Source organism: Dermochelys coriacea, chromosome 2, assembly GCF_009764565.3.
Source record: "Dermochelys coriacea isolate rDerCor1 chromosome 2, rDerCor1.pri.v4, whole genome shotgun sequence".
NCBI classification, from domain to species: Eukaryota; Metazoa; Chordata; order Testudines; family Dermochelyidae; genus Dermochelys; species Dermochelys coriacea.
This window is the reverse complement of record NC_050069.1, coordinates 181,466,780-181,493,402: the sequence shown is the minus strand read 5'-3', so window position 1 is coordinate 181,493,402 and position 26,623 is coordinate 181,466,780. Positions and strand designations below refer to the sequence as shown.

At 41.3% G+C, this 26,623-nt stretch overlaps 1 long non-coding RNA gene across 1 annotated transcript; it reads right to left on the bottom strand.

Annotated features, from left to right (window-relative positions):
- Positions 1–1,280: 1,280 nt before the first annotated feature.
- Positions 1,281–23,264, bottom strand: LOC119851846. Its single transcript, XR_005291429.1, has 2 exons — positions 23,139–23,264; positions 1,281–1,619 (listed from the first exon to the last, which is right to left on the bottom strand). It is a non-coding gene; the product is annotated as an uncharacterized LOC119851846 (long non-coding RNA).
- Between the last annotated feature and the right edge of the window lie 3,359 nt (positions 23,265–26,623).

The window sequence follows — 26,623 nt, the reverse complement described above, 5'->3', positions numbered from 1 at the left end:
ATATATACCATTACTAGTCTGTTAAAAACATTAAATGTGTTGCATAAGGAGTATAACAAAACACTAGCTAATCCAATTTTAATTTTCCTGATATAGAACATCTGAAATATAATCCTTGGCTTTCTTCTTCTCCAGAGAAATCTTGAAATCCAGCAATTCAAAAAATTAAATGCCTTGATAAGTACAGATATATACCTAGAGGGAAAATAGGTCAAGGCAACACATCTTAATGAAGTAAGAGGTGCTTGGATACTATGGTGATGTGAGCTAGACAGATGGACAAACTGACAGATAGAGACAGTGCCATATGTCTGTACCATTGGTCTCCTGCAACAATTAGAATAATTTGTTTCACATTTTGGATGCAATTAAAAAACTCCTGGTATCTAAAAGCCTCATCCTGCACCACCGATGTAAAGGGGACTTTTGTCATGGACTTCAATGGGAGCAGGATCCAGCCTTTAATCCCTTCTTCCTGAAGTGGAAACCCTTATTGACGTGATCTTTAGGTCCATCTGCAGGTCCCATTTTTCATCCAATAGGTTTGTTTTGAAACCAGGGTATCTATGGAACTACTTTATTGTGGACACAACCAGAGTACTGAGGATGTAGGCTGATCTAGAGATATCATTAATAGCAAAGGACATTTGAATGGGCATTTTAAACTACTTTAACCCCTTCTTTATCATATCCCACATAGTGAGAGTATCTATGCTTAGGGAAAATAAAGGCAGTGAGAGAGGACACCGTGGCTTAGTACAAAATTCTAGTTTAAAGTAAATCATTTTATTCTCACTTGTGCTCTCACAGCCTGAAGTAGGGTGTTCATCCAGGATATCATTTCTACCGTGAAATTAAGCTGATTGACAAATGTCTGCTATTCATATTACATGTTATATTTTTCCTCCAGAGTTCCATGGGTTGTTGGCTGCATTTAATGTTTTTACTAATCTTTGGATTATAACAAACATTTGTAAATGACCTTTCTTGTATCTAACAGTGACAGCCGATACTAAGCTATACAATCAAGGAGGAATTAGAATAGAAAACAACAAGAAAACCCCTACCACAAATGCTGTCAATAGCAGAGAAAGATTTATCACGATGGCCTACCCATTGCCATGACCTGATTTAGAAGTGTCAAATGGCAGTAATTCACTGGCAGTGCAGATGGCACTTTGACACTTCTCAGGCTAAATCCTACGTCCTTTAGCCACACATGTAATCCCACTCGCTCCAGTGTGACTACTCCCAGGCATAAAGCAAGCAAGATTTGGCCCTTAACTAGGAAAAAAGAGCCATTTGTTTAATTAAAACAACATTTATGCTTCTTATCTTACATTTCGTGATCTGAGCCTGGTGTACTCTCCAGATCACCCAGCCAGAACAATGCTGTGGGTGAGAGAGGGGGAGATCTGCTTGCTGTCATTCTGTGTGGATAATCTGCCTTCTGAGTGACAGGCACTTTTCATCAGCAGTGACGCAGGCCGGGCTGAAGTGTTGATCTCTGGATCTGACTGAGGCCTGTCTGGCTTGCTGAACAGTCCCACACTCCGGCTTGTCAGTGAGGCCAAGAAATTAGCCACTTGTCCTTTGTGCACATGTAGGCTCTTCCTGGACTTAACAGAGGAGAGTAGCTGTTGTCATTACAAATAAGTTTAAAATAATATTTCCAATCTCAGAGAAGGTACCTAATGTACCGGTCACCTGGTGTTCTGTTCTATGGTCAGTGCTATATTTTATGCTATAATGGCAATTAAATTCAGACTAAATCTACCTTGGGGTATCTTGAGACCAAAAGCTATACATATTTTATTTATAAGAAATCACATTTATTCTGTATTGCCTAGTATGTTATAACACACAAACAATTCCTTTCATTCTCCCCACCACTTCAGAAGGAGACTGGTCTATTGTTCTACTACAGAGTAACCAAAAGTTCCATTGATATACTGCAGGAGTTCTAAGTGAAAGGTTGTTTTCGAGTGTATCTTTGCAATGATTCAATTAGTCTGCTTTAGGATGCTGTGGCTGTGCTTATTTTTATGGTCATATTACATGCTGATAGATCTTACTTTCTAATTTCACTAACATAAAGCAACAGTACCTCACTCATGAATTATCTGAGCTGTTTTAGCTCTCTCCATAATAAAACATAAATCAGACAGGAAATGGACCAGCAGCATGCCTGTAAAATATTGCACAAATGCTTGAGATTGTCAAATAGGCACCAGAACAAAAGTTTGATGCATTTATAGGCCTTTTTGTTTGTTTGAAAAATCATTCATGCATAAAACTGTGTGTGTGTGTGTGTGTGTGTGTGTGTGTGTGTGTGTGTGTGTGTGTGTGTGTGAGAGAGAGATGTGATGTATATAATTATGGATTTTTTGCATTGCAGGAGCACTTAGCTGCCCCAGTCATGGGCCTGGACCCCATTGTGCTACATGCTACACACATACAGAACAAAGTCCCCAAAAGCTTATGTAAAATATGTAACTGTAAATACATATATTGCATGTAGCACAATGGGGTCCGGGTCCATGACTGGGGCAGCTAAGTGCTCCTGAAATGCAAAAAATCCATAATAATATATATATAACTCACTCTCGTGTGTGTGTGTGTGTGTGTGTGTGTGTGTGTGTGTGTGTGTGTGTGTTTCAAAAGTGCACAGTGTTGGTCTAACTCCCATTGACTTTAATGGGGGCAGATTTAAGCCAACCCTTTTTCAGTGGGAGTAGAGTTAGAACAATGAGCACTTTTGAAAATGGCACCGCTAATTCATGCGCACATATTGAGTGAGTTAGAGAGCATTACAGTAAAAATCACAATAAATAACACAATGGCACAAACATACAAAGCAATAAATAATACATGATAAACATGACATTAAGCAGAAAATGAATTTAATTGAAATCACAGTAGTGCCTCCCTAGGAAAAAGAAAAAAGCTGCAAAACTGATAGTATTAGAGTAACAAAACCAGGTTACATGTAAAAGCTGCCAGAGCTTGCTTTTTCTATATGGAGTAAAATCAACAAAGGATTAAGTGTACCATTACTTTCACTGACCAGAGATTTTGCCTTGAGCAAATTTTCTGCACACTGAAGACAAAAGAGGAGGAGAGAGAGAGGTTGGCAGATAAGAATGTTGAACAAGATACTGAGAGTAGATAGGATCAACAAACATAATACAATTGTACGGTTGTTGTATTTAGTGTGCAGGTGGCACTGCTGGCCTGTGATATTCAGGAGATCAGACTAGATGAGCTGGTGCTCCCTTCTGGCCTTAAGCTCTATGATACAAGTAACCATTAAACCCTTTGGGTTATTGCATAAGCAGCACTGTTGAGGTGCTTCAAAACAAGCTAGACCCATGTACCCAGCCTCTGGTGACACAGTTTAAGATGAAGTGAGCTGTAGCTCACGAAAGCTTATGCTCTAATAAATTTGTTAGTCTCTAAGGTGCCACAAGTACTCCTTTTCTTTTTGCGAATACGGACTAACACGGCTGCTACTCTGAAACCAGTTTAAGACCTATCAGTTTCCATAGCAATGGTACACAAGGGAGTGATGTGACCAGCATTTTGTCCCACCTCCTTTCACTTCCCTAACCTGATGGATCAGGTATCTCCCCTTGTGCAACTGGGTGAACTGGAGGCAGCCTTTCAGCATGAGATCAAGTGAGACTCAAACCCAAAACTTCCAGGATTGTAGTCCAGCATCTTAGTTAACATGCCTCCTGCCAAAAGTGTGGTAAAAGGGTTTAAAGGAAGGAAGGAAGTGGGGGAGAGATTCAGGACTTAAGGGTTTATAATGTCCCTGAATAAGTTAAGTGTGTGAGTAAAAAAGAGAAGAGAATATATGTTTAGGTACCAAAAGTTAAAATAATGAAAAAAAAAATTAACCTGAAAAAGCATGGATCTATTAGAGAAATACATTTTCCTCTGTACTAAACAAACAGTAGAATGTTTCATATACAATATCAGAGCCCTTTAAAAAAAAAAAAAGACTGTATCTGTTATAATATTCTGTACCTGCAAACAGATCAGCTTTGATTCACCAAATTATTTAACCATTTAATTGTGTAGAAGATATCATACTGCAATTTTTTATACTATTGACAGAGAAACTTGAAATCTGGATGCTATAAATGCATTGAATTTATAAACTAGTAGCGGAAGGTAGAAGTTGATAGCTGAATTTAGCTATCAAGTTTGAGTCAACCAATGGCTTCCCTTGTCCCTGAAGAAAGAGGATATTTATAATAGTGTCCCTTTAAGGCAAACATAATGTAGCCTTGTTTCAGAGTAGCAGCCGTGTTAGTCTGTATTCGCAAAAAGAAAAGGAGTACTTGTGGCACCTTAGAGACTAACAAATTTATTAGAGCATAAGCTTTCGTGAGCTACAGCTCACTTCATCGGATGCATTTGGTGGAAAAAACCCTCTGGTCCAGCATTACTAGAAGTTAGACTAGTGCATTGGCTGTTAGAATGTGAAGCAAACTGCTGAAGTTCTGCTAATAAACATTCAGCCTGTATGCATGAGTGCAGCATTTACTTCCAAAAGACGGTACAATATCCTTTCTACAAATATGCTCCTTTGAATGTGTGTTCATCATGTTATCCACAATAGTTGTTACATAGAACAGTGCATTTCTGATCTATCACCTAGTGAGACAGTCTACAACCAACAAGTGGAAATATGCAATTGGCCTCTCTCATCATAAGAGACGTAGGGAGGGCCAGATCCTCAGCTGGTGTAAACTATCACAATTTCAAGTCAATGGAACTGCTTTAGTTTACACCACCTGGAGTTTTGCCCCTTTGTTTCTGAAGAAACAAGCATGCCAAGTTAGATGCAAATAGATAGACTGGGCCAAGTTCTGCTCTCAGCTACACCAGCATAACACGATTGACTTCTGCAACAATTTCAGAGGGATTATAGGGGTGTAATGAAGATCACAATATGGTCCATTATTCCCATCCTTAGTTTTATCTTAATGTAGAAATAACTGGAAAAACCAGCCTGGAGCAGTGTTGAGCCAAAGTTTTGTGTTTGAAGCAAATTGATGAGACAAGGCTGAGAAGTTTAAATCCATAACCCTGAAATTTCCATACTGTGGTCCATGGACCACTTTTGGCTCATGGTAAACTTGTGGCAGTCCAAGAACAGCTGACTGATCATATAGTGCTTGTTCCTTCTCATTTCCAGCTGCTAAACTGGCTACAGACACCTAAACATACACAAATATTCTCCATCATACGCAGTTGCTAGCTACCCATCATTATTATGACGGGGACGATCCACAGGATTGCAGGAGGGTTGGCATATGGTCCCCCAGGACAATTTTTGTATTAAAGTGTGGGCCAGATTATGAATAAATTTGAAAATCTCTGCCGTAACTTAATGATAGAGAAAGTTAGATTCAATACTCTATGAAAAGGCAAAACCTCTGGGCTGTGAAAGCCCAGAAGCAACTTATGACTCAAGAGACAGCCTTATTTATTTTAGGTGTTTCGTTCATATTCATGTTATATAGGTAAATAACACAAAACATTGTCATCCCACCAATCAACAACAGTATGAGCTTCCAAGGGTCATCCACACAGCACAATTCTCCTTTATTCTAGGACTCCTCCCATCAGGCATGGTCTGTTATTTAATGCAGAGATGAGCTGAAAATTCAAAAGTTCAACGCTAGATCCAGATTTTTTCCCCCCTCCATGTTCGTAGGGGTTTGGATCCAGGATTTTGATTTGAGTGACATTCCTCATAGAAAGGATTTTAACTTTAATTTTCAGGTGATAGTCAAAGACCCTGAAGAGTATCACATTAAACACAGTGTGTCATTAACCTGTGACTCCAGAAGAGCTGGACTTGTAGTTGATTGTGAAAGCCTGAGCTAGAGACCAATGATCTGAGATAAGATAGGCGATCAGCTCTGACTCTGCCAGTACAGACTTCTGGTCTACTTATAAAAGAGAAGACATGTTAACATTTCTTTGACAGTCCTCAGGATTTCAGGAAAGTGTCTCTGCAGAAGAAAGGGGAGGAAATGAAACCAAAAGTCTCTTTTAAGAAAGAATGAAGGTCCTTAGGAGAGAGGGAGGTGCCCAACTATTTTGGGCAGAGATTGGGCACCAGCTCTCATGGGGCTTACATGCACCTATGCACACTTGCAGCACTTCAGAAAGTTGAACTCTAAGAAGGGGGCACGGTCAGCAAAATACCCAAGAAATGCAAATTCTGCTGTTTCAAAACTTCTTCTCCTGTAGCAACCTCACTTACAGAAGTGAAGACACCCCTGAAGGGAAAGGAGTGAGGAGGTCAGTTCCCTTTGTTTTTGATTAGCATGCTGCCCTCTATAAGGATTACCTTTCCAATCTCTTCAGATACTTCTCACATGCACAGCTATATACTAGTAATTTTACTGCAGCAAGCAGGCTTTCATAGAAATTACAGGTGGGAAAAGATCTACAGTATTAAGCCATCAATCCGTCTTCTGCCAGTGCACAGTCACTCCCAGTGAAACACGCAGTCTAATATTGAAATGCTGAAATAATGGGGTTTACATAGTTGATCTAGAGAGACAGACTCTGAGGCATGCTTCTTGGCTAAAGTGCTCATTCTTATAACCTCCCTAATCCAACGGGTCATTAGTCGCACAGAACTCTGGATCATAAGAGCCAAACTGCAGGCTTCTAGCATTTGAGCTATCAAAGAGTAACTCCATTTGCTGGGAGCAGTGATAGACCCTTATCCTCTGTGTGGACTAGGAATTAGCTGGGGACATAACACACTACTCATCATGTTACACCAAGAAATAGCTAAAATCAAGGGAAGATCTGATTATTAATATTTTTGTGCCAACAATTAGTTCAGCCCAACTTTGTACAAGTGTGTCATTAAAATAAGGCCCTGGACTATAGATTCACAGAAAGCTGCAAACACACACTTGGTCCTAAGGGAGATATTTATACTAGATACACAATAATTGAAAACAAAGGGCTGGTTAGTCAAGGCACATTATAAAATCCCATCCTGAATATTTCTCATCCAAACAGCAGCTCATAACATTTATGAAGTTGTGAGCCTGAAATTATCGGTGCCCTCAAAAAAAACCTACCTGATCTCTGTCACCTAACAGGACTATGCAGACCCAGGGAAAGCACAACACAGCTCACCAGATTTCATGTTTCACCAAAAAACTGTTATCACTGTACACAGTGAGGGGCCTTCTGCAACTGGCTTCGCCTGTGGGTTCTCTGTTTTCACTCTTTGGTGTGTACTGCTAGCAGATATTTGGTTGACTAGTAAAACCCCCTATTTGTCATAAGCACAGACACTGGCTTTCTATTTATATTATGTTCCATATCAATGAAGATTCTAGTGAAGCCAATTGTTATTGAAACATCTGCACCCGTCCCTGATGCTTTTTATTACCTTGTTCAGTTCACACTAATTGAATTGAAAATTATTCACAGGAGGGCTCCCTTCCCTCTATTGCCCCTCCTCCTGCTTTCTTCCCTTCTCTGACTTGAGTGAAATGACATGTCTCCTTCTGTGCTAATACTGCATCTTTCATGCTTGTGCCCTTCACAGAAACATTACAAGAACCGATCGGGTGGGGAATTCAAACTTTCACTGCTGCAAAGCCACTCCTTCCTTTACAATAACGCAAAACACACAGAGCTCTTGCTTTGGGAAGCGGCATTCAGATCTGTTCACAAGCAGGCATATTATATATGTATGCATTTCACACATACTTCCTTTCCCTTTCCTACACCACTAACAACGGTAAAACACTCTTTTGCCATAACTAATAAAGACCACACAGTATGACACATCCAGATGATTTGCTTATTTTAAAACAAAAAATTCCCACATGCTTCTGCATACGTTTTCTTACTTTGTCAGGCATTTCCTTTTTAATTATTAAAAGACTTGGCAATTCAACTTCCTGGGCCAGTGCAAATATTGCAAGAGATGTTTTTAAACCAAACAGCTGAACTCCCCTTCTCCCTTCCGTCTCCCCCCAAAATCTCATATGACATCTCTCCTCTTTCTGATGGCAGTAATTTCATTATTTTAAAAGCACTTATGCAACCAACAGAGGCGACACAATGAGTGTGTGTGTGTGTGCGGAAGCCTCTTCTAGAATCAATCTGATTGTACCCTCTTCCCTCCCCACCTACTCCTTTTGCTACCCATTACCAATATTAATCATTTTATTTTACATTTTTTAAAACTAGGCATAGGATGATACCTCTCTCTCTCTTTTTTTAAATTAAATATGAGTTTCTATAGTACAATACTAAATCCCGGCAGGTCACTGTCTTGGGTGAAACACACACACAGTGCCCTTGCGATGACTTTATACAAGTCAAATTTATCATAGGAGTCACTGCCTCTTAACTAAGTGAAGATCCCCTGGCTGTCAGATTAACCCTTAGTGTGCCAATTTCCTGTGCCTTCTCAGGGACTTTGCCTATTGTAACAGTCCGGTTTCCTCTACAGCCTGTTAACAGTGTTGTGAAATATTTTCCCTCTGGTTTTACACTTGGAGTGAAAACATTTAGATTGCGATTAGGCTCCCCATTTAGAACCTAACAGGATGTTTATGGCTCACGAGAGTTATGCGAGATTTATTTCTACTAATCTGCCCCAAACTCGATAAGTGAGACATATGCAGCATTTACTCATTTTACTGTGTTTGTCATGGAAGAACAATATGGTGAGTGCGTAGATACTATGTTGGTGGTAGCAAGTATAAAACCCTTACAATACGGTAAGCTGTGTGGTCTAGTGGACAGGGAGTCAAGACACCCGAGTTCTAATTCTGCCACTTCCACAGACCTGCTCTGTGACCTTGGGCAAATCATTTCATTTCCCCTCCCACCCTATTTAGACAGTGAGCTTTTTGCTCCCATGCATTTGTACAGTGCCTAGCATCATAAGGGTCCCAATCTCAACTAAGGCCTCTATAGTACAAGTTATAAATGATAAGATGGGGCTTGCCTATCCACAGGAACGGTGTGGGATTCCCTCTTTGCAGGATAAATATGGTGCACTGTACATCTACTAGCACTGAGGGAGGGTAGAGTATAAAGTATATATAGTAATAAAATGAGTATTTTTGTTTAATTCAAATTTTTTCATTTTTCAAAAAAATGTTTTTGAACACCTTTTTTATGTTAAACTTTCAAAAAAATTCTTTCATATTGGTGGGGAAAAACCTCAGACATTCACAATCCATTTTTTAATAAAATGGATGAGGAGTCCAGTGGCACCTTAAAGAGCAACAGATTTATTTGGGCATCAGAAGAAGTGGGAATTTTTATCCATGAAAGCTTATGCCCAAATACATCTGTTAGTCTTTAAGGTGGTACCAGACTCCTTGTAGTTTTTGTGGATACAGACTAAACACTCTGATACTTGGTACCATGCAAGGCACATTTTTAATAAAAGCTCCCCCCACACACTTTGTTTGACTGGGAAAAGGGTGTGTGTGTGTGTGTGTGTGTGTGTGTGTGTGTGTGTGGAGGAGGGTAATTTAAAAAAAAAATAAGAAAATAGTGGCGGAAATCCTCACTTCTTTACTTTTCCCCTTTTTCCAGTGAAAAAAAGGAAAATTGGAGAAAGTGTTTTTTCTGTACCGAAAAGAAAACACAATTTCAAAAAGTAATACCCCCAAATTTTTCATTTTCAATTTTAATTAAAAAAAATGAAAAATTTTGAATTGATACATTTTGGCAAAACATTTGACTTAATCAGAACAACATTTTTGTTGTTGTTGAAATATTTCAACCAGCACTAACTCTTACATATTGGTCTAACAGGGCCTTATTTGGTTGGCCTCTGTTTTTAGGATCACCTACAAAATAACTTTGCAAAATTCCCATGCTTCAAAGATAGGCAGATGAGAAAAAGAAGAAATACAAGGAACAATTGTAAATCTGGGCTAGATTATCCGAATGGCAAGTCTGCCAACAGAAGCTTTAAGATAGGCTGGCTCCACAAAGGGGGCCCATGGAATTACAGCAACGGTATCATTGGGAAGCCCACACTGGACAACATAAAACCTCAACTAGTCACTACATACGGCAAAGGTGACGCATTAAAACTTCATGGAAGAGAACTTTGTTCAAGAAGAAATGTCAATACTGTTAACTCCTCTCCAACTACTATTCCACTAGCCCATTTTATGAAGAGAAGTAGAAGAGGAAAACTATTCTGTGGTGTTATATCATGAAGAGTAAGAGACTGGAGAAGTGAAGGAGAAACAAATATAAAGAACATCTGAATACAGTTGAGGTAGATTCTCTCTTTCTTTGATTTGCCAATGCTGCTGATCTGGATCTCAGAAGATGCTAGGTATTAAACAAAAACAAAACATCATCACAAATCTGTAAGAGTCTGTAAACCTCCTTTGGAGCCTGCTATCATCATCCAAGCTCCAGGAGAACATAATCTGCGTGAGGAGGTTAATGTGGCTGAATCAATCTGATCCCTGATGAAAATTCAGCTGCTATTGATTCCCTTCTTACACGGATTGCCCTTCCCAGGTCAAAATAGAGACCCAGCCCATTGTTTAGTAAATACAGTATTCTGTTCACTACATCAATTATCCTGACCCCTGGGGCTCTGAAAGCCTCCCTGCTTGCCCATTTACAGTGACAGCTGTCATGCTAATGAATCCATACTGACATTGTAATTAAACTATTAAACAAAGTGAGGCCTCACACTCTGATGTACAACAAGCATACACAGGCCACACCAGAGAGGTTTCTTATTAAAGATAGAGCTTAACAGGGTAGGATATTAGATACTTTTCAGAAGAGGCAAACTACACTGGTGTGGGAGGAATCTTTGGCCATAACTCAGTGCATCCTGAACCACAGAAAGGAAGTCCATATCTTCCCCCACTTCCATAGCTGTAGCAATCCCATCAGTTCAACCCCTCAGTAAAAAGCTCTTTTCAGAGCAGAACCTTACCTTAAAGAGGAAAACTAACATTTTTTTTAGAAAAATTAGAATTGTTAGACCTCCTAAATGACTGAGGCCACAATACTGAATTCTATCTTCACAGTAGAACCCCAACAGCTGGGCTGCATGTCACAAAGTTCCTGAAGGATTGGGCAGAAGGAATAATTCCCTCTAGGCCTCAGAATGGCAGTGAAGATGTTTCACAACCATCACTCCAATGCTAGAGCCAGAGTGCCCTCCGTGGTACTTGTGCTGCTGCTGCAGAGAATAGTTTGATGGGTCGCTATAGGAGGTGATCCACAAGTCCCAGTCCCAATGAAATAGTGCCCTTCTGGAGATGGCACTATGGCATGCACTTCTTTCATGGGCTCCTCAAACCTGACCCTCTCCAAGGCAGTGGAATCACATTCAGTTCCTTTGCTGGCAGAACCCACTGTGCACACTGGAAAGGGACACATTTTGCCCCTAATAGAATAAAATGAGTTAAAAAGTTTTGCACCTGCCGAAGCCTGTACAGGAAGGAGATGAAGTAAAATTAATGTAATTTCAGTAGTTTTGGTGATGCACTGATCATGGGAGTCCCTTGTTATTTTAATATGCAAGAACTTCACCTCTGTATGCTGGAGTGGAAGGGTGGATGCTTAGTGGCTGGAAGACTTGCAAGAATTAGTCTAGCATACGAGTGACTTGAAGGAGAAGAGCAAGGAGGAACGGATCAAGGAGAGCATTCCAGACAGAGAGTTGCACAGGAAAAGCCATAGAGATGCAAGTGGAAGATTGAGACAAAGGATCCTGTGAGACTGGAGATAGTGACAGAGTCCAGAGTAAAGGCAGACTGCGGAGAGAGACAAGGATAGAGTCATCAGGTAGAGCAGTGTTGCGGGGAGCCTTGATCAGGATGCAGATCAAGCAAAGAAGTTCAGGGAGGGGTGTGAGTGAAAAGGGGACAGGAGACATAACATGATCAGAGTTATGGGCAAGGTGGATGAGGGCTTAAAAAGGAAATAATTTTTTAAAAAAAAATAGGATTTTGGTAACAAGCCATCCAACCTCTACAAAGAAGAGCAACACTTCTGATAGCAATACATCCTGAGAAGCCATAGACATTGTGCTAGTGTAACTTGGACAGTTGGCGGAGATGTCAATAGTCTCCAGTGGGGCACAGGCTACTTAGTTTGTTTCTTTTTAAAAAAAAAAAAAAGTGGGGGGGGGAGGGGGCAAGAAAGAAAATATCCAATACATTTCCATTCTAGTTACATTGTACATAAGCACTGAATAACATTCCAGGATTTTTAAAAGGTGATTTGTTGTCTTTTCCTCCATAACATCCTGTGAAACATATGTGCTGTGGATTACATAACCTGTCTCCAATTGGGCACTATTGACAACTCCACTAGCTTTCCAAATTTCACCAATCATTAACATTTTGCTTAAAAGAAGAAAGGGCGTGTGGCCTACAATTTGTCATCATCTGACTAAGTCATTGTAACAGTAACCACAATTGCCATATTCAAAATATCAGAAATATGCAGCTGCTCACTTGGGTTTAAGAATGAATTTTAAAGAGAATAAAAAAAGATTTAAAAATCTGCATTAAGGGGTATTTTCAGGGATACTGGTAAATTTGGTATATTATCATATACAATTATTTGGGGCAGAATTCTTATACAGAGGTTAAATGGAAAGGTGTTATTTGCAGTGTTAAAGTAAGCATTTTGTGTAATGCTATAATACAGCTCATAAGATTACAAGGTGTGCAATTTCCATATGTAGTTAAAACATGGATATTTTTCTTCATAGAGGAGAGTTTTTGGGCTTTGCTTGAGGCCTTTGTCATCTTAGTTTCTTGTGTGACATGAATACCCCATAGAGATCCCTCTTTTTCCTAAATATGTATGTGAACAGTATGGTATATTGAAAACCCTTTTAAAATTATATGCTGTCACTTTAAATTTCATGGGTTTTTCCTGGTCCTGCTTTCAGGAGACTCTGTAGGCAACTGTGCAATGTGGGCTTAGCAGCAGGAGTCAGTATGCAGGCAGCCAGTCTAGATAAGGTGGGGTGAGTGCCTCTCTGTTCTACGGAGCAGCCGGATTTCTCTCACTCTGTTTTTTGGTCCTTGCGTATTGTTCCAGATTCTAAGTAATGTTATATTGCAACCTTAAAGCAAGAGTATTTTATGTTTTTATTTACTCTGTTCATATGCAGTGAAGCATAACACACAGCACAAATTTTAATTCCTGCCCGCTGTTTCAACTGTATATGGTATTTGTTCTAAACTGGTGTGTATGCTGTTTACTGTTAAACAACTGCTGTCTCCCACTCCAAAGTTGCTTCATTCCTGTGATGAATGCATTCCATTCCATACACTATTAGTAAGAAAAGTGCTTTAAGATCCATCCGGATAAAAAACTATACATAAAAGTGATCTATAACAACAAATCACCTTGCTCGTTCTAAGTCCTAGTCTTCTTGCTTAGACAGTCTCAGCCTCTGCCTCCTCCTGCAACTCTCAGTTCTATTCTCCCACCTCCAGTCCCAGTTTCTGCTCTCCATTCCCTCCCCCACCCCAATCTAATCCACCCCAACAAATCTGGCTCTTGTCCCCTTTGCATTTGAAAGAGGAAGTTTTTTCTACCAAGCTGCCTGGGCCTAATAGGGTCATTAAGAATACAGAAGTGAGTCTCCCTGCTCTCAGTTCAGGTGCCCAGACCCAACAAAGTCCACAGTATCCCAGGGCTGCAATTACAGGGAAAGTTCTGCTCAGACCCAGGCTAGAGTATGGACACTGTGGATAGAAGCTTTGGAGAATTTAGCTTCTAAAATGTAACAAGTCCCTACTGAGCATGTGCAAACTGCAATTTTTCAGAAACTTATAATTGGCCAAACTTTGTTGCGTTTTCACCAGGATGGCCAAAGGAACATCCCTCCCAAATTTCATGTCCCTGCTCCAAAGCATGGGGATGCTAAAGTTTCCAAAGAAAGTTGACAGTGTTTTTTCATGTGGACAAAACTCCTTTTCCCCTAGATTTGTTCTCAAAAACAGGTGAACCATTTTGGCTGAATTTTTTTAAAACATTCAGCCTGAGATAGACCCTCAGCACGGAAATTGCAGCTTAACTGGTTAAAGTTTGGCAAAGTTGTGAGCAACTGAAAATAGGGTTTTAGAATGAAAAGTTTGGGCAAAATTAACAGTAGGCTGCAGTACCAGCCCCCACCTATAGTACTGTGCGTAAACATGTAGGGCAAGTTCCTCAGCTATTGTAAATCAACATAGCTCCTGTGAACGCAATGGAGCTATGTAGGTTTATACAAGCTGAAGATATGGCCCCAAGTGTGTGCTGTGTTCTACTAAACCGTATGATGAAAAGATACATTAGAGGGCTGAAGCAGCTGACAAGAATTCTTCATGATGAGACATGTAAACATGTACCATTAGCTCATTTGAAACTGCTTGGTTTGCATCTTATGTGACTGGTGTGTAAAACATGATGTCTCACATAGCATAAATCCCAAAGTTTTAAAAGCATAGTGCTCTTTGAAAAAACATTAGTCTTTGAAGAATTTAAAGAAAGTTGCAATTGTTGGCACTGAAGCTCGGTCTTAGTGCTATATATAAACAGGTCTCGTCTATACACTGAAATAGTTATAGCAGTATAAAGACAGTTTGGTGTGTGATAAATGTACCAATACACTTAGAGTGGTACAACCCCTGGTGTGGATGCAATTCTATTGGCATAGAGGTGATTTGTACGGGTGTAGCTTATTCCCCTTCACATACAGGAATAAGATTTACTAGTATAAATAAGCTTATACCGATATAACTGTGTACACGCTATGGGAGTTGTACCTCTTTATCTATAGTTATGTAATTAAAAGGAGGTATAACTTGTGTGCGTAGACAAGGCAACAAACACAAATCAGTTCTGAACCACATTAATCTACCTAGAACGTGTGTGTTCTTTTCAGAAATTTAAGAGATGTTTACAATCTTTTATAATTTATGTTTTTTCTCGATATACTATAGCTGTTCCAACTAAATAAAGATTGATAGGTTTCTGATTAGCTTCAAGTTTATTCTTTTGAGATCAATCTAGCGTTCTCAGACACTTTGTCAAAGTGTCCAATGCCCCATGACTAAGAAAGAGTATCTGCAGTAGAAGTTAAAGAGCTTTAGAAAGTGCACTAAATTATGAACCAATGTCAAATTGGACCTTTGATATTTTTTAGTCTTGGTTCAATAAAAATTGCTTTGTTTTGGAGGATAGACCAAATAGTTTTACTGAGATGAACACAGCAATTTTAACCTGTCTAAAGAAAAAGAAAACAAACAGTCATGTAAAAAACAAAACAAACTATCACCTTCAGATTGGGGCTCAAGAGGGAAAAATAATAGAGAATTCTGAAAACCTGGTTTGTTTGGCTAAAAAAGTTACTTCTTTCCATCCATTTGTGTTGATCTTTTTAGCAAAGATAAAGGCCCAGACAGTGGCTTTTTAAGAGCCCCATCCCCACTACAGATGGGCCCTGAGGATCCCCCAGTGTAATCCTCGTGGCCTGAAATTCTGCAAGATCCCCATGGCTCTTCAATTACCTCCCTTGGCCTGTCAAGACTCCAGCATCTCAAATTCAGTTAGCTGGTGTTTGGGCCTCTGCCAAGGGCCAGCCTTTGCTCCTAATGACAGCCAGCTAAGGGGACACTGAGAGGGGCTGAATTCAATTTGCAGGCCCTCTAATCTGATTAGGGGAGCAGGGTTTTTATTTTCTCCAAAGTTTGCAGTGGCTAGGATGAATGATGGCCAAAGGATGAGATGTCAACGTCAACAAAGGCTCGGGGGGGAAGGGGGAGGATTAAAAAAAGAGAAAGGGATGAGTCCCCTCTGATGGACAGCAAAGCAAGCTGCTGAGTGAATTGTTCAGGTGACAATGTTTTGTTTGCAGAGTGTCACTCTCTCTGTGTATGGGCTGTAAAAGTAGGAATGTATCCAGCTATCAGGCAGATGTCAAACAGACAAACTCCCAGGAGATTTTTTTTTTAAAATGAATTTTAAATGTCTAGCATTCAGTTCTTCTGTAATAATAATAATAATAAAAATACTGCAGCATTCTGTAGTAATGGTCCCAAGTATTGGGTGCTATTTTGTCTTATAGATTTTTTAAAAAGAATAAGAGAAGGCTCAATATTTGAGGGAATGTTTTGAGAAGCGTTTGGGGAGGTGGGAAGAGAGGTTTGCCTCATATTTGGACTTTATTTTCATTTGACCAAAGAGAAAGTCCCATTATTTAAAAAGCTCTCCTTCATGGATATAAAATATTTCCAGTATTATGAAATTAATAAGCACAGCACCGAAACAGAATGCTTCTCTTTAGGTACTAATTCTTTAATAAAAGATTAACTGAATCATCGACTGTGCAGATTATTTTCTTACCTCAGGTATTTAAAGACCGTGTAACAAACACAGAAGGTAAAGGAATACAGAAGCCAGAGGCATTCTCTTGGGTCTATTGTTGTAGAAGGGTTACCCTGCACTTCCAACAGGATTAGGGCTTCCCCAGATGACTGCTCTTTAGTTATTTATTATTGCTCATAATATTACAACAGAGTTTGGGATAAATATATGATAAGTAAGAGACGTCCTCTGGGGATGCAGCATCCTTCTCAACAAGCACAGCATAACCTGTCTAGTATAGAAATTCTCAACAACAAGGGAAGGACATATGTGGATTCTGATTTATATTGAGATGGTATTTGTAGCCACGTAGCTCATTATTCACAAGGTAAATAATCAGATTTGAGAAAACAATAAAAACAGAGGTAAAATGAGAATTATGGGTCTGAGTCTGATCTCTCAGAAGTTTTACACTGATAGAACTCCATTCACTTCAACAGATATATTCTTGATTTACACTAGTGTAACTTAGGACAGTACAGGGCTCTATGCTGGGTCAGCCAGAAGCAGACAAGATTTTTAAGAGTGACTGGTGATTCTGGGTGCTCAACTTGAGATACCTTAAAGGGGTCTAATTTTTCAGAAGCTGAACTTTTCAAAAGTGTGCCCCAAGTTTGTACCATGCAGCAATCTGTAGGTCCCTATTACAGAATGGTGATCCATTGATTACCGTAGGAGCTAGCGCAGATGCCATGTAATGTTCTCCAAGTTTCTCTATGCAGCACTGTCCACCCATTAAAAACAACACTACTGCTTCCTGGGCATTGACAAGCAGCCAGGGAGAGGATGACAAAGCTATGGGCAGCTTTAACAAAAGCCCCGGGCAGCAGGGACTCTTGACTACAAGACCGGAAAGAGAACTGACAATGGCAGCTGCAGTACAGACTGGAGATCACCCTGACATCAGCACAGCAGCACAGACACAGAATGGCAGAGCTGGACTGATGTGTTGGGATCGAGTCGTGCACTGAGAGCCAGTCACAGTGATGCAGGAGGGTGGAAGTCAGACGTGCTGCAGAGAAGCAGCAATATAATCTCAAGAACAGGCAGGAAGGAAGCAACCTTTTCATATAAAAAAAAAAAAAACTGTTGTAGCATTGAAGATGCAGGGCCTACCTTCTGAAAATGAGAGGCTTGTGACAAGACAGCTTAGTGGAAGAGGCAAGTTATAAATGAAGAGCAAAAAAGCATATATGGCAGACAAAAAATGAGTCAGTGGTAACATCCCAAGGCACAGTGTAGGCCTGGCTACAAAATAGGAATGGATAAACAAGCAGGAACAGAATTATCATAGACAGTGCAGGCAGAGCTGCCTGTAGATAAGGTTGCCTGACAAATCCCATTATGAGACCCTCTTTATATTACTTATAACTTTTCCAGATTTACCATTTGGGCTTAAATTTTCCATACTGGGTGGCTCCTCAGGTTGAAGTTTTTGGGGAAGTTCCAGCTAAAATGATTCAGCCACTTCTGGGAACAAGAGTAGGAGGAAGTATGTTGCACTGCCCATGTTAAAATCATTCTGACATTTTGTTGAGAAGCACTAGCACCTCCACGCCTTGCAGCAAAGGTTTGAACTTTGCAAAGGTAGTCTCCCTGGGGTCAGGGATGCGCATTTTGCCTCCCTGTGAAAATCTGCCCTAATCTGAAAAATTGAAATTTGCACGTGCTTGGTAGAGACATGTTCATTTGGCAGATAAATTCTCTGAAGGCATGCACCTTCCCTTCACCATTCCTACATGTTCACCGGCCTGTTCATGCACCATCCCCACATTGTAACTGAGCAATCTCCAGCCCAAGTCTCCTGGAGCCGAGTAGGACATTCCCTGCAATTGCTCTTCCTGGCCAATATGGAGCCAGGCATAGGAATGGAGAGCAGGGAGACTGCATTTGTTGTGTTCTCACTGCTCCCTGATGGTGCCTAAGCAAAAGGAGAGGAGAAACAGCCTGACTGGAATGCAAATGAGTGAGGAATGGGGGGGGAGGGGAAGAGGCATGGGATGAGAGTACAGGGGGAGGGACTTGAGAGGAGGCATATGAGCGTGGGGGGAGAGTGAGGAGAAGAACAGAGGTGGAAGGGACAATGGGCAGGAATAGGGGTGGAGCAGGAGCTAGCGAAGAGGAGATAGGAGAAGAAAGGGACAGGACTATAGGACCCTCCCCTAAAGAACCTAGGATTGAACCTAAGATTCCCGAGTTTCAACACTCCTCTGCTGTCAGCAAAGGGCCATGAAACCAACTGGCAAATTGTGTGTCACACCGCTCTAGTGGCAGGTCTGCACTGAGGATAACAGTCTACTATTACTGCTTTCAGTTACTCCACCAGCTCAAGTAGTAGAGAACTGTTCTATGGATCTAAAGACCCTAAGCCTGCTGCTGAACCATGTATTGGCTCAATAGGACTCCACAAGGTGAAATTTTTGTTGTTTTTTTTCCTCTCCAGTTTGCTGAAAGAAAAAAAAAACCCCTCAAAAAAAGCTACATTATTAAGTTTACAAAGTCAGCCTCTGAAAAGTTAGGAGATGCCAGAATTAAAGTTGCCAGTTCTGAGATTCAATAGACCTGTGCCTTTTTTTGTTTTGCTGATGCTATTGTGTTTGATATACATTGTGTCTTAACATGGTATATTAAGGTCCAAGGCTGATTCTGTTGTATTTTATTTGTGGAATGAGTCTTTTAAAATATATATGCACATCTCCATAGACAAAAAATGCACAACTTGTCCCTACTACAAGCTCACTTCCTCCTTTTCACTCCTGACCCAGGTCTAAGCCACCCCTCAGGTAAAAGACTGTGTAAACAGTAGCAGAGGGCCCTGATTAAATAAAATCTCTTGCCCATAAATGTCAACACAGTGTTTTAGGGGAATAAAAATCCTCCATTTGTGTATAGAATACTGTACAACAACAGGTGCCACCAGAGGTGCTGAAACAATTTTTTCCTAGTGGGGGTGTGGACAGCCACTGAACCAAAAACCATCCTGAATATGATGGAAACCACTTCAAGCCAGAGGGTGCAACACTCCAAGTTCTAATACCTATGGGTGTCACATAATACCCTGCAAAGATACCTCAACCCAGTCCTGAAGGTATCAGCATTAAGGGTGAGACAGGAGCTTGGTCTCCTAAGATCAATTGGTACTTTACCTCTTTGCCGAGACAAGCAACAAAGCTCCCAATAGTTAGTGCTTTACTTTTTATAGACACCTGCCCATTAGAAGTTCTACACAGGACGACAAATAACCTCATGGTAGCCAGTAAAGAGCAGTCAGATGGCAGCAACTTCCTATCAAATTTGAGCTGATCCCAGCCTTCCATACATACATGACAAATCAATCCTTTCAAAACACTTCCCATGCACTAAATGCTGCAGGTCCCAAAGGCACTAGTGGGGCACACAAAAAAAAATCAATTGGCAAAAAAACTGCCCAAACTGGGAAAATATGTATGATAGGCCACATTTATCCCTAGCGTGAACCTCTTTGAAACAGCACAGTTACATCATAGGTGAGTATAGCCCATTAGCAATGAAACCCAAGTGTAAAAGAGAGTAAAACACTGAATTGAAATCCTTCTCAAGAAAGGAATTAGTTCTCTTCCAAAGATTCTCCATCAAGCCATCTCTACTTGTCAAACTGGGACAGACTCAGCAGAATAGCATTGTGAGTTCCAGCTACCAGGGGTGCTATTATATTATGTACAAATAAAGAACATGGAAGAGGCCAAGAGACTCATAGCCATGAAGAATAGAGGCTAGCCATACACATCAGTAATGCTAAGAAGCCCCTCTTCTCAACTTTCCCATGCCCACTCTTTGCCCAGAACTACTTCCTGTTTTTATCCACTGTGTTTTGCATAGCAGTGAGAACTTCTCCGGAGAGCCAATAATAGCTTGCCCAGCATGAGGGTCACTGTGACATGGGCAATCCCATCTGACAGAGTGAAGTGTGTGCGCTTAACACATCTAACTCCAGGACTCTGTCAGAAGCCTTGCTGTAGGATGACAGTCACGTTTGTTCAGTGACTGGCACTGGCGCACTCAACCCACTGTCTCATGCTTGACAGCCGGTGTTCATTGAATTTCTAAATTTTCCTAACAAAGGCCTCCAACTGCCCAGGTATTTATTCCCCACCCCCACCAAGTGCAGGCCTTGGAACTTAACTCTCTCATGTGCCTGTAGCATCTGTTCCAGGCCCCCCGTTTACCACATCTAGGGCATAGCTAGAGTAGAGAGAAAGACCCCTGGCTTTTTTCACTTGCGCCACATTATCACAGAAAGGTGGATTAGAAGTTATCTCAGCTCTGCTTTCTTTCAGAGCTCATTGGCAACACAGCCACTGAGATATAAATACGTACAAAAAATTTTTGCAGAGGGCATACACACACAAGCAAGGAGGCAGCAGCATTCAAAGGCATGGAGGAGATATGGCAAAGAAGGCTGAGGACTTCTGGAAATCTTTTGGGGGGGGGGGAATTGAAAATCTCACCCTTTTAAGGTCAAAAATAGCACCACCAAAGAAATAAATGCCATCACAGTTCTCCCAAGTTTCATAACCACCACTGGAAACCACTATTCTGCATACAAACGGAAAGGGCTCTCCAAATTTGCAAGCCGAGGTTGGCTGAAATGTAATTTAAATGAACAGATCTAATCCTCAATAAAATTAGAACTGATTGGTTTGACCTGGTGGTTTAGAACTACAGGAGTCACACCTGGTCCTTTGCTTCTCAGCAGGCAGGGACAGGGAGCACTGTAAAGGCAGCAGGCTCATCCCTGAAGAGTGTGGGGAAGCAGAATCTAATGACTGATCCCTCACTACCGTGCATTTTATTTAGTCATTTATGCCGGTGCAAGAATGAGCGCAAAGTGGGAGTCAAATGTTACCGTTATGATCTACACTCCCTTTTGGCCTCACTATAAAAGGATTACACGAAGATGAAGGCAGTGGGAAATTAAACCCTGTGTCTTTGCAGCATGCCTTTCAGTCATTTCAGGAATAGCATGGACAGGTTCTGGAGGGCACAAAATCCATCCCTTCTCTGCACGGAGGAAGTTTTACATGTTATCATTTCTATTACATTATTGCAGAGGTCCCCAGACTGTAGGGCGCCCCCCTCGCCCCCCCAAGGAACGCAGAGGAATATTCAGGGGGCGTGGCTAGCCCCAACATGGGGGCAAGGAGGGAGTGGCACCCTGTTCCACTCCTGACCCTAGCTGCTGGCTCCCCATCCAGCCTTGCCCCCAGATGTGGCCCCAGCCCTGTTACCTCTGTCCACATCTCCCCATCATGGAACTATGGCCCCAACCCTGACTTGAGGGGGCATGACAGGGGTAAGGAGGGCACAAGGTAAAAAGTTTACGGACCACTGCATTAGTGACTAGAGGCTCCAAATGAAGCTGGGACTCCATTGTGCTAGGTGCTATACAAACACATGGATAATCCTTGCTCTGAAGGATTTAAGTTTAAGTAGATCAGCCAGACAAGAGATGGAAGGGGAAACAGAGGTGACCTGCCCAACTTGTCCATGGCAGAGCCAAAAATGGAACCAAGGATTCCTGAGCTGCAGTTCAGTGGGGCACTGGACCACACTGGCTCTGTGGTGTTGAGTCCACCATTACAGGGCAATAAGAAGTAAGGAAGGCGAACATGAGGAAGATATAAAAGAAGCTTAGACAAATACTCCCATGGAAAAGAATATTCACTGTTCCCTAAAACATTTAATGTTTAACGCTAGTGTATAGTAAATGGCAGGGTTTTAAATAATAAGTATGTTTTTAATTAGCCAATGTGTATTCATGTATGGAACTTCAGGAGACACATGAAAGGAAAACCCATCTGAGGCATGATGGGAAGGTGGAGATGGTCTGCAAGTCTCTCAGATTCACACTTGTTCACACCAAAATAGCAAGCTGGTAGCAAGACTTGTTTGTGATGCTTGCTTTGGATCAAGCAGAAATGGCCATGTGTGGCATAGCCCAGAAGTTCTCAACCTTTTTCTTTCTGAGGACCCCCCCCCCAAACATGCAATAATAACTCCAGGGCCCAGCGGGGGCAGAGGGGGAAAACTCAGGGCTTTGGGCCGGGGCAGGGACCTAGGCCAAAGGTGTAGTCTGACTCCTATTTTGCAGGGGCAAGGGCCAGAGGGGCTCAGGCCAGCTCTGGATAGTGGGGCTCAGAGAGGGAGTGCCACCTCCACCCCCGACTCAGCTCAGCAGGCCACCTATGTGTCGGGGTTGGGAACAAACAAAAAATAAAAGTCAAAGTGGGGACTCAGCTCAAAAAGTTTGAAAAACGATCAGGGTGCAGGGATGGGGGGGTAGCGCTGGGTGCAGGAAGGGGCAATCAAGGGGGTGTGCATGGGCAGGAGGGTAGCTCAGGGTGCAGTGGGGGGGAGCCTGGGCTCAGGGCTTCAACCCCACAGCTCCCAGCTTCAGCCCCACAGGGAGGTGCAGACACCCAGTTGAGAACTGCTGGCATAGCCTATACCAGCAATCAGGGATGATCCATGACAGGTAGCTCGTGAGAGGAATATATAAAAAGCCTTGAGTATGAGAGGGGTTATGGTTTTTGTTATCCTTTTATAGTTTTAAAAATCCATATACATTGTGCTTATTATATATATGAGCTGTTACATGTCCCCACACATTGTTATTAATAAGTCTCTTTAGTGATCTATAAATGCTTCTATTTCTGTTTCCTCACCTTGTGTGGCATTGTCCTCCCAGTAAGCTTTTCTCTTAACTGAAGTTCAAGCATTGTTGTGATCTTTCTGCAGCTTTCTAGATACCACAATGGGATGGAATGGCTTTGCTTTCAAACAGCTTTTCTCCATTTTGTGCTGGGAGTTATTCCCTGGGTTTCTTGTAGCAGCCAAATCAGTGGCTGGAAGAGACACCTGTGTCTCTTTGGCAGGGATTCTATGTTCACTCAGGTTTCTGCAGGAAGTTGTAAGGTGACCTGTTGCAGCAGTTCTGTATCTTCTGCCTGAAAGTTTCTGCTTCTTTTCTGGGGCACAAATGAGTCAATACCACCTTTCTGAAGAGTAGCAGTTGAGGGACGGAAGGGCCAGCAGCAACTCCAAGATTGACAGCAGAAGCAGAATTCAAAGCAGCAGTGGAAATTTCTTATGATTTGGATGAGCTCTTCTTTTGCATACTCCAGGGAGGGGCAGTTTCTCAGTCATTCTTGTACCACTGTCTTGATATGTGGCCAAAATGTTTATATATTGAAAATTGTACAATAAAATCAATTGGGAAGGTAATGTTTTGAGCTGCCTACACAAGCTGTTCTCAGTATGAATCTGAAAAGTTGATAATTATGGCCCTGATCCTGCAAAGACCTGCTTGAAAGCAATGGGGCTACGCATGGCAGAAAAGTTTAGCACGTATGTAGGTGTTTGCAAGATCAGGGCCTAATGGCAAGATTTATGGCACAGAAAGCATAATTCTGCATGGAGCCCACATTTGGGGCAAAATGGGATGCAGTTTTCTTGGTGAAGACATCTATATATTTTTGGGAGGAAAAATATAAAACAAAACAGTGACCTGGCCCAGAGACAAAAAAAATCCCACTGCTTTCTTTGTGTGGATTTTTCCTTTCTGCAACCTCAGAAATCATCAATACTGGTATTGGTTTCAGGTTCTGAACACAGTATTTTTATCCAAATATGAATATTGATTCTGAGCGTGATATGGTAGAAGGCAGTTATTTCAAAATTTAATATGGTTTTCTGCTTAGCCCCAAAAGCCTACATGAAGCCAAAATCAAATAGCAACAACCACCAAAACCCTAGCTATTCCATGAAGGGCTATGAAGGCAGTCCTTCATAACGCTATCTCCTCATAGGCCCTTTTGCACCTTTATTATTGACCTTGCCAGGAATGTTTGCTGATGCAGCTAATTTTAAGTGAATATTGCAGAGTATTCACTGAGCACACTTCAAGCTTTGTAATAGTAATTGAACTGGAAGCCTGATTGTGCTCATCCAGTGAGGGAATAGAAACAGACGTGGGCCTGGATGAGCAAAAGGAGTTAGGTGCTGTGATACAGAGCATCCCAGCACCTAACTTTCAACATCGGGAAAATCACTGAGATTCACAAAGCCTAAGTCTACATCTACCCTATGAGCTAGGAGTGTGATTCCCTGCTTGTGTCCACATACTTATCTTAGCCTCCTGTAGCTAGCATGAGTAGAAATAGCAGCGTAGCTGCAGTAGCACGGCTAGCAGCAACAGAGGTGCAGCTGAGCCGGGCCGCGTACAAACACACCCGACGCTGGTGAGTATGTATTTGGCGTGGCTCAGCTGTGCCTCTACCCATGCTACTTCGGCTCCACTACTATTTTTAGCATACTAGCTTGAGGAGAGGTAGCACAAGTACATTTAACATAAGCTGGGAATCACACTCCTAGCTCTAGTGTAGATATACCCTTACAGAGACAGGGCAACTAAGTCCAGGCTACTGGGAAGTGCCTGTCTCTGCTAGCAGTTCACAACTGGGAACCTTCTTTTGAGGTAGGCACCAGAAGCCAGAGGAGGAAGTGGTGGTGCCCACCTTATAACTTTTAGCCCAGTGGTTAGAGAACTCGGCAGGGATGTGGGAGACCCAGGTTCAATTGTCCCCTCTCAACCAGAGGGGTAAAAAAGGATGTGAACAGAGGTCTCCCACCGCTCAGGAGAGTGCTCTAACCAGTGGGCTATGGGATATTTTGATGTGGGGCTCCCTCAAACTCTCTTGCTGAAGCTGTACCACTGTGGATAAAGAATGAAAGAGTGATTTGAGCAGGGAGACTGAGTATCCCATCATCCAGGTGGGTTGTCCTAATCACTGGACTACAGAGTCAGTCAGGCTCTCTCTCTCTCCCTCCTTCCCCCCAACTATTTAAGTATTTATCCACAAAGGAACAGCAGTGCACACACTTAGATGCTAAGACAGACACCCAGGGAACTTTTACTCTGAAAACTTAGGTGCCGAGGTATATTTAGGTGCTTATAGCATTAAGCGGGAATTTTGTGCAGCGCAGTGGAAACAGAACTGGGACATACATGCCTAAAACAGGGATTTAGATGCCTTTTGTGCATCCAGGGCAAGGTGGCTTACATGACTTCCCCAAACAATTCCTATTACAATTGTTCAAGTCATTGCAATGAACTTCTTCCCAAGACAGCTGCCGGCCAAATGTTATTCACAAAAGTTGCTTGCCACATAATTTCAAATAACAAATAAAATCAAGAAAAACTCATTCTGTTTGCATATCATTTGAAATTACACAAAGAGGCAAACTGATTTGAACTATTATTAGGTACTTATGACTTGCCTAGAACTAGTCATTACTCACTCAGCTATAAATTATATAATTGCAAACTGATGATGCGATCAGCTGCTTCACACTCTCATCTTAGTGATGAAATATTTTTTCTGCAAAAAGATTTTTCATCAATTTAACTTTATTGAAAATGAATTATTTTGTGGAAAAGATCTTCTTTTCAATAAAAAATAGTGTTTTTCAAAATACTATTTTAAATAAAAATTTCAGGATAAAACCCTGAAGTTTACTGGTATGTTTGAAACTTTTCACTTCACAATTGTAGGAAAATACCCATCAGGACTCAGGTTTTTTGTTAGTTATTTAGTTTTAGTTTTCCTCTAGAAAAACAGGAGAAAGAGTTCATTTAAAAAGTTAAAAAGAAAGAAGAAAGTAACACTTTCTTTTTAAAAAATAACAACACAAAGTAGCACTTTCTTTCATTTTTTCACTTTCATTTTCTTAGAAAGTAACACAAAGTATCACCTTGTGACTTTTTTCCCATTTGGAAAAGTCAGAAAGTGGGAGATAGTGGAGAGAAATATTTTTCATATTTGGTTACGCTCTTCCAATTGGCAAAAGTTGGAAAACATTAAGAAAGTGGGTTTTCCATATTTTCTTAATTCTTCTAATTTTCCCATGGGAAAACTGTTCATTTTGGGAAAATTTCAAATGGGGATTTTTCCTGTGGGAATTTTAATCAGCAAATCCCCCATTTTCCAAGCACTTCTAAATCAGCTACATATTGGGCCTCATCTAAAGCCTATTAAAGCAGTGACTATTGAACCAGGTCCTAAAGGGATATCTCAGCCATAATTCTCACTGCTGCGGATTGGAAGTGGAGTAAAGGGGAGTGATGGAATAGTTGTGTAAACAGTGTGGG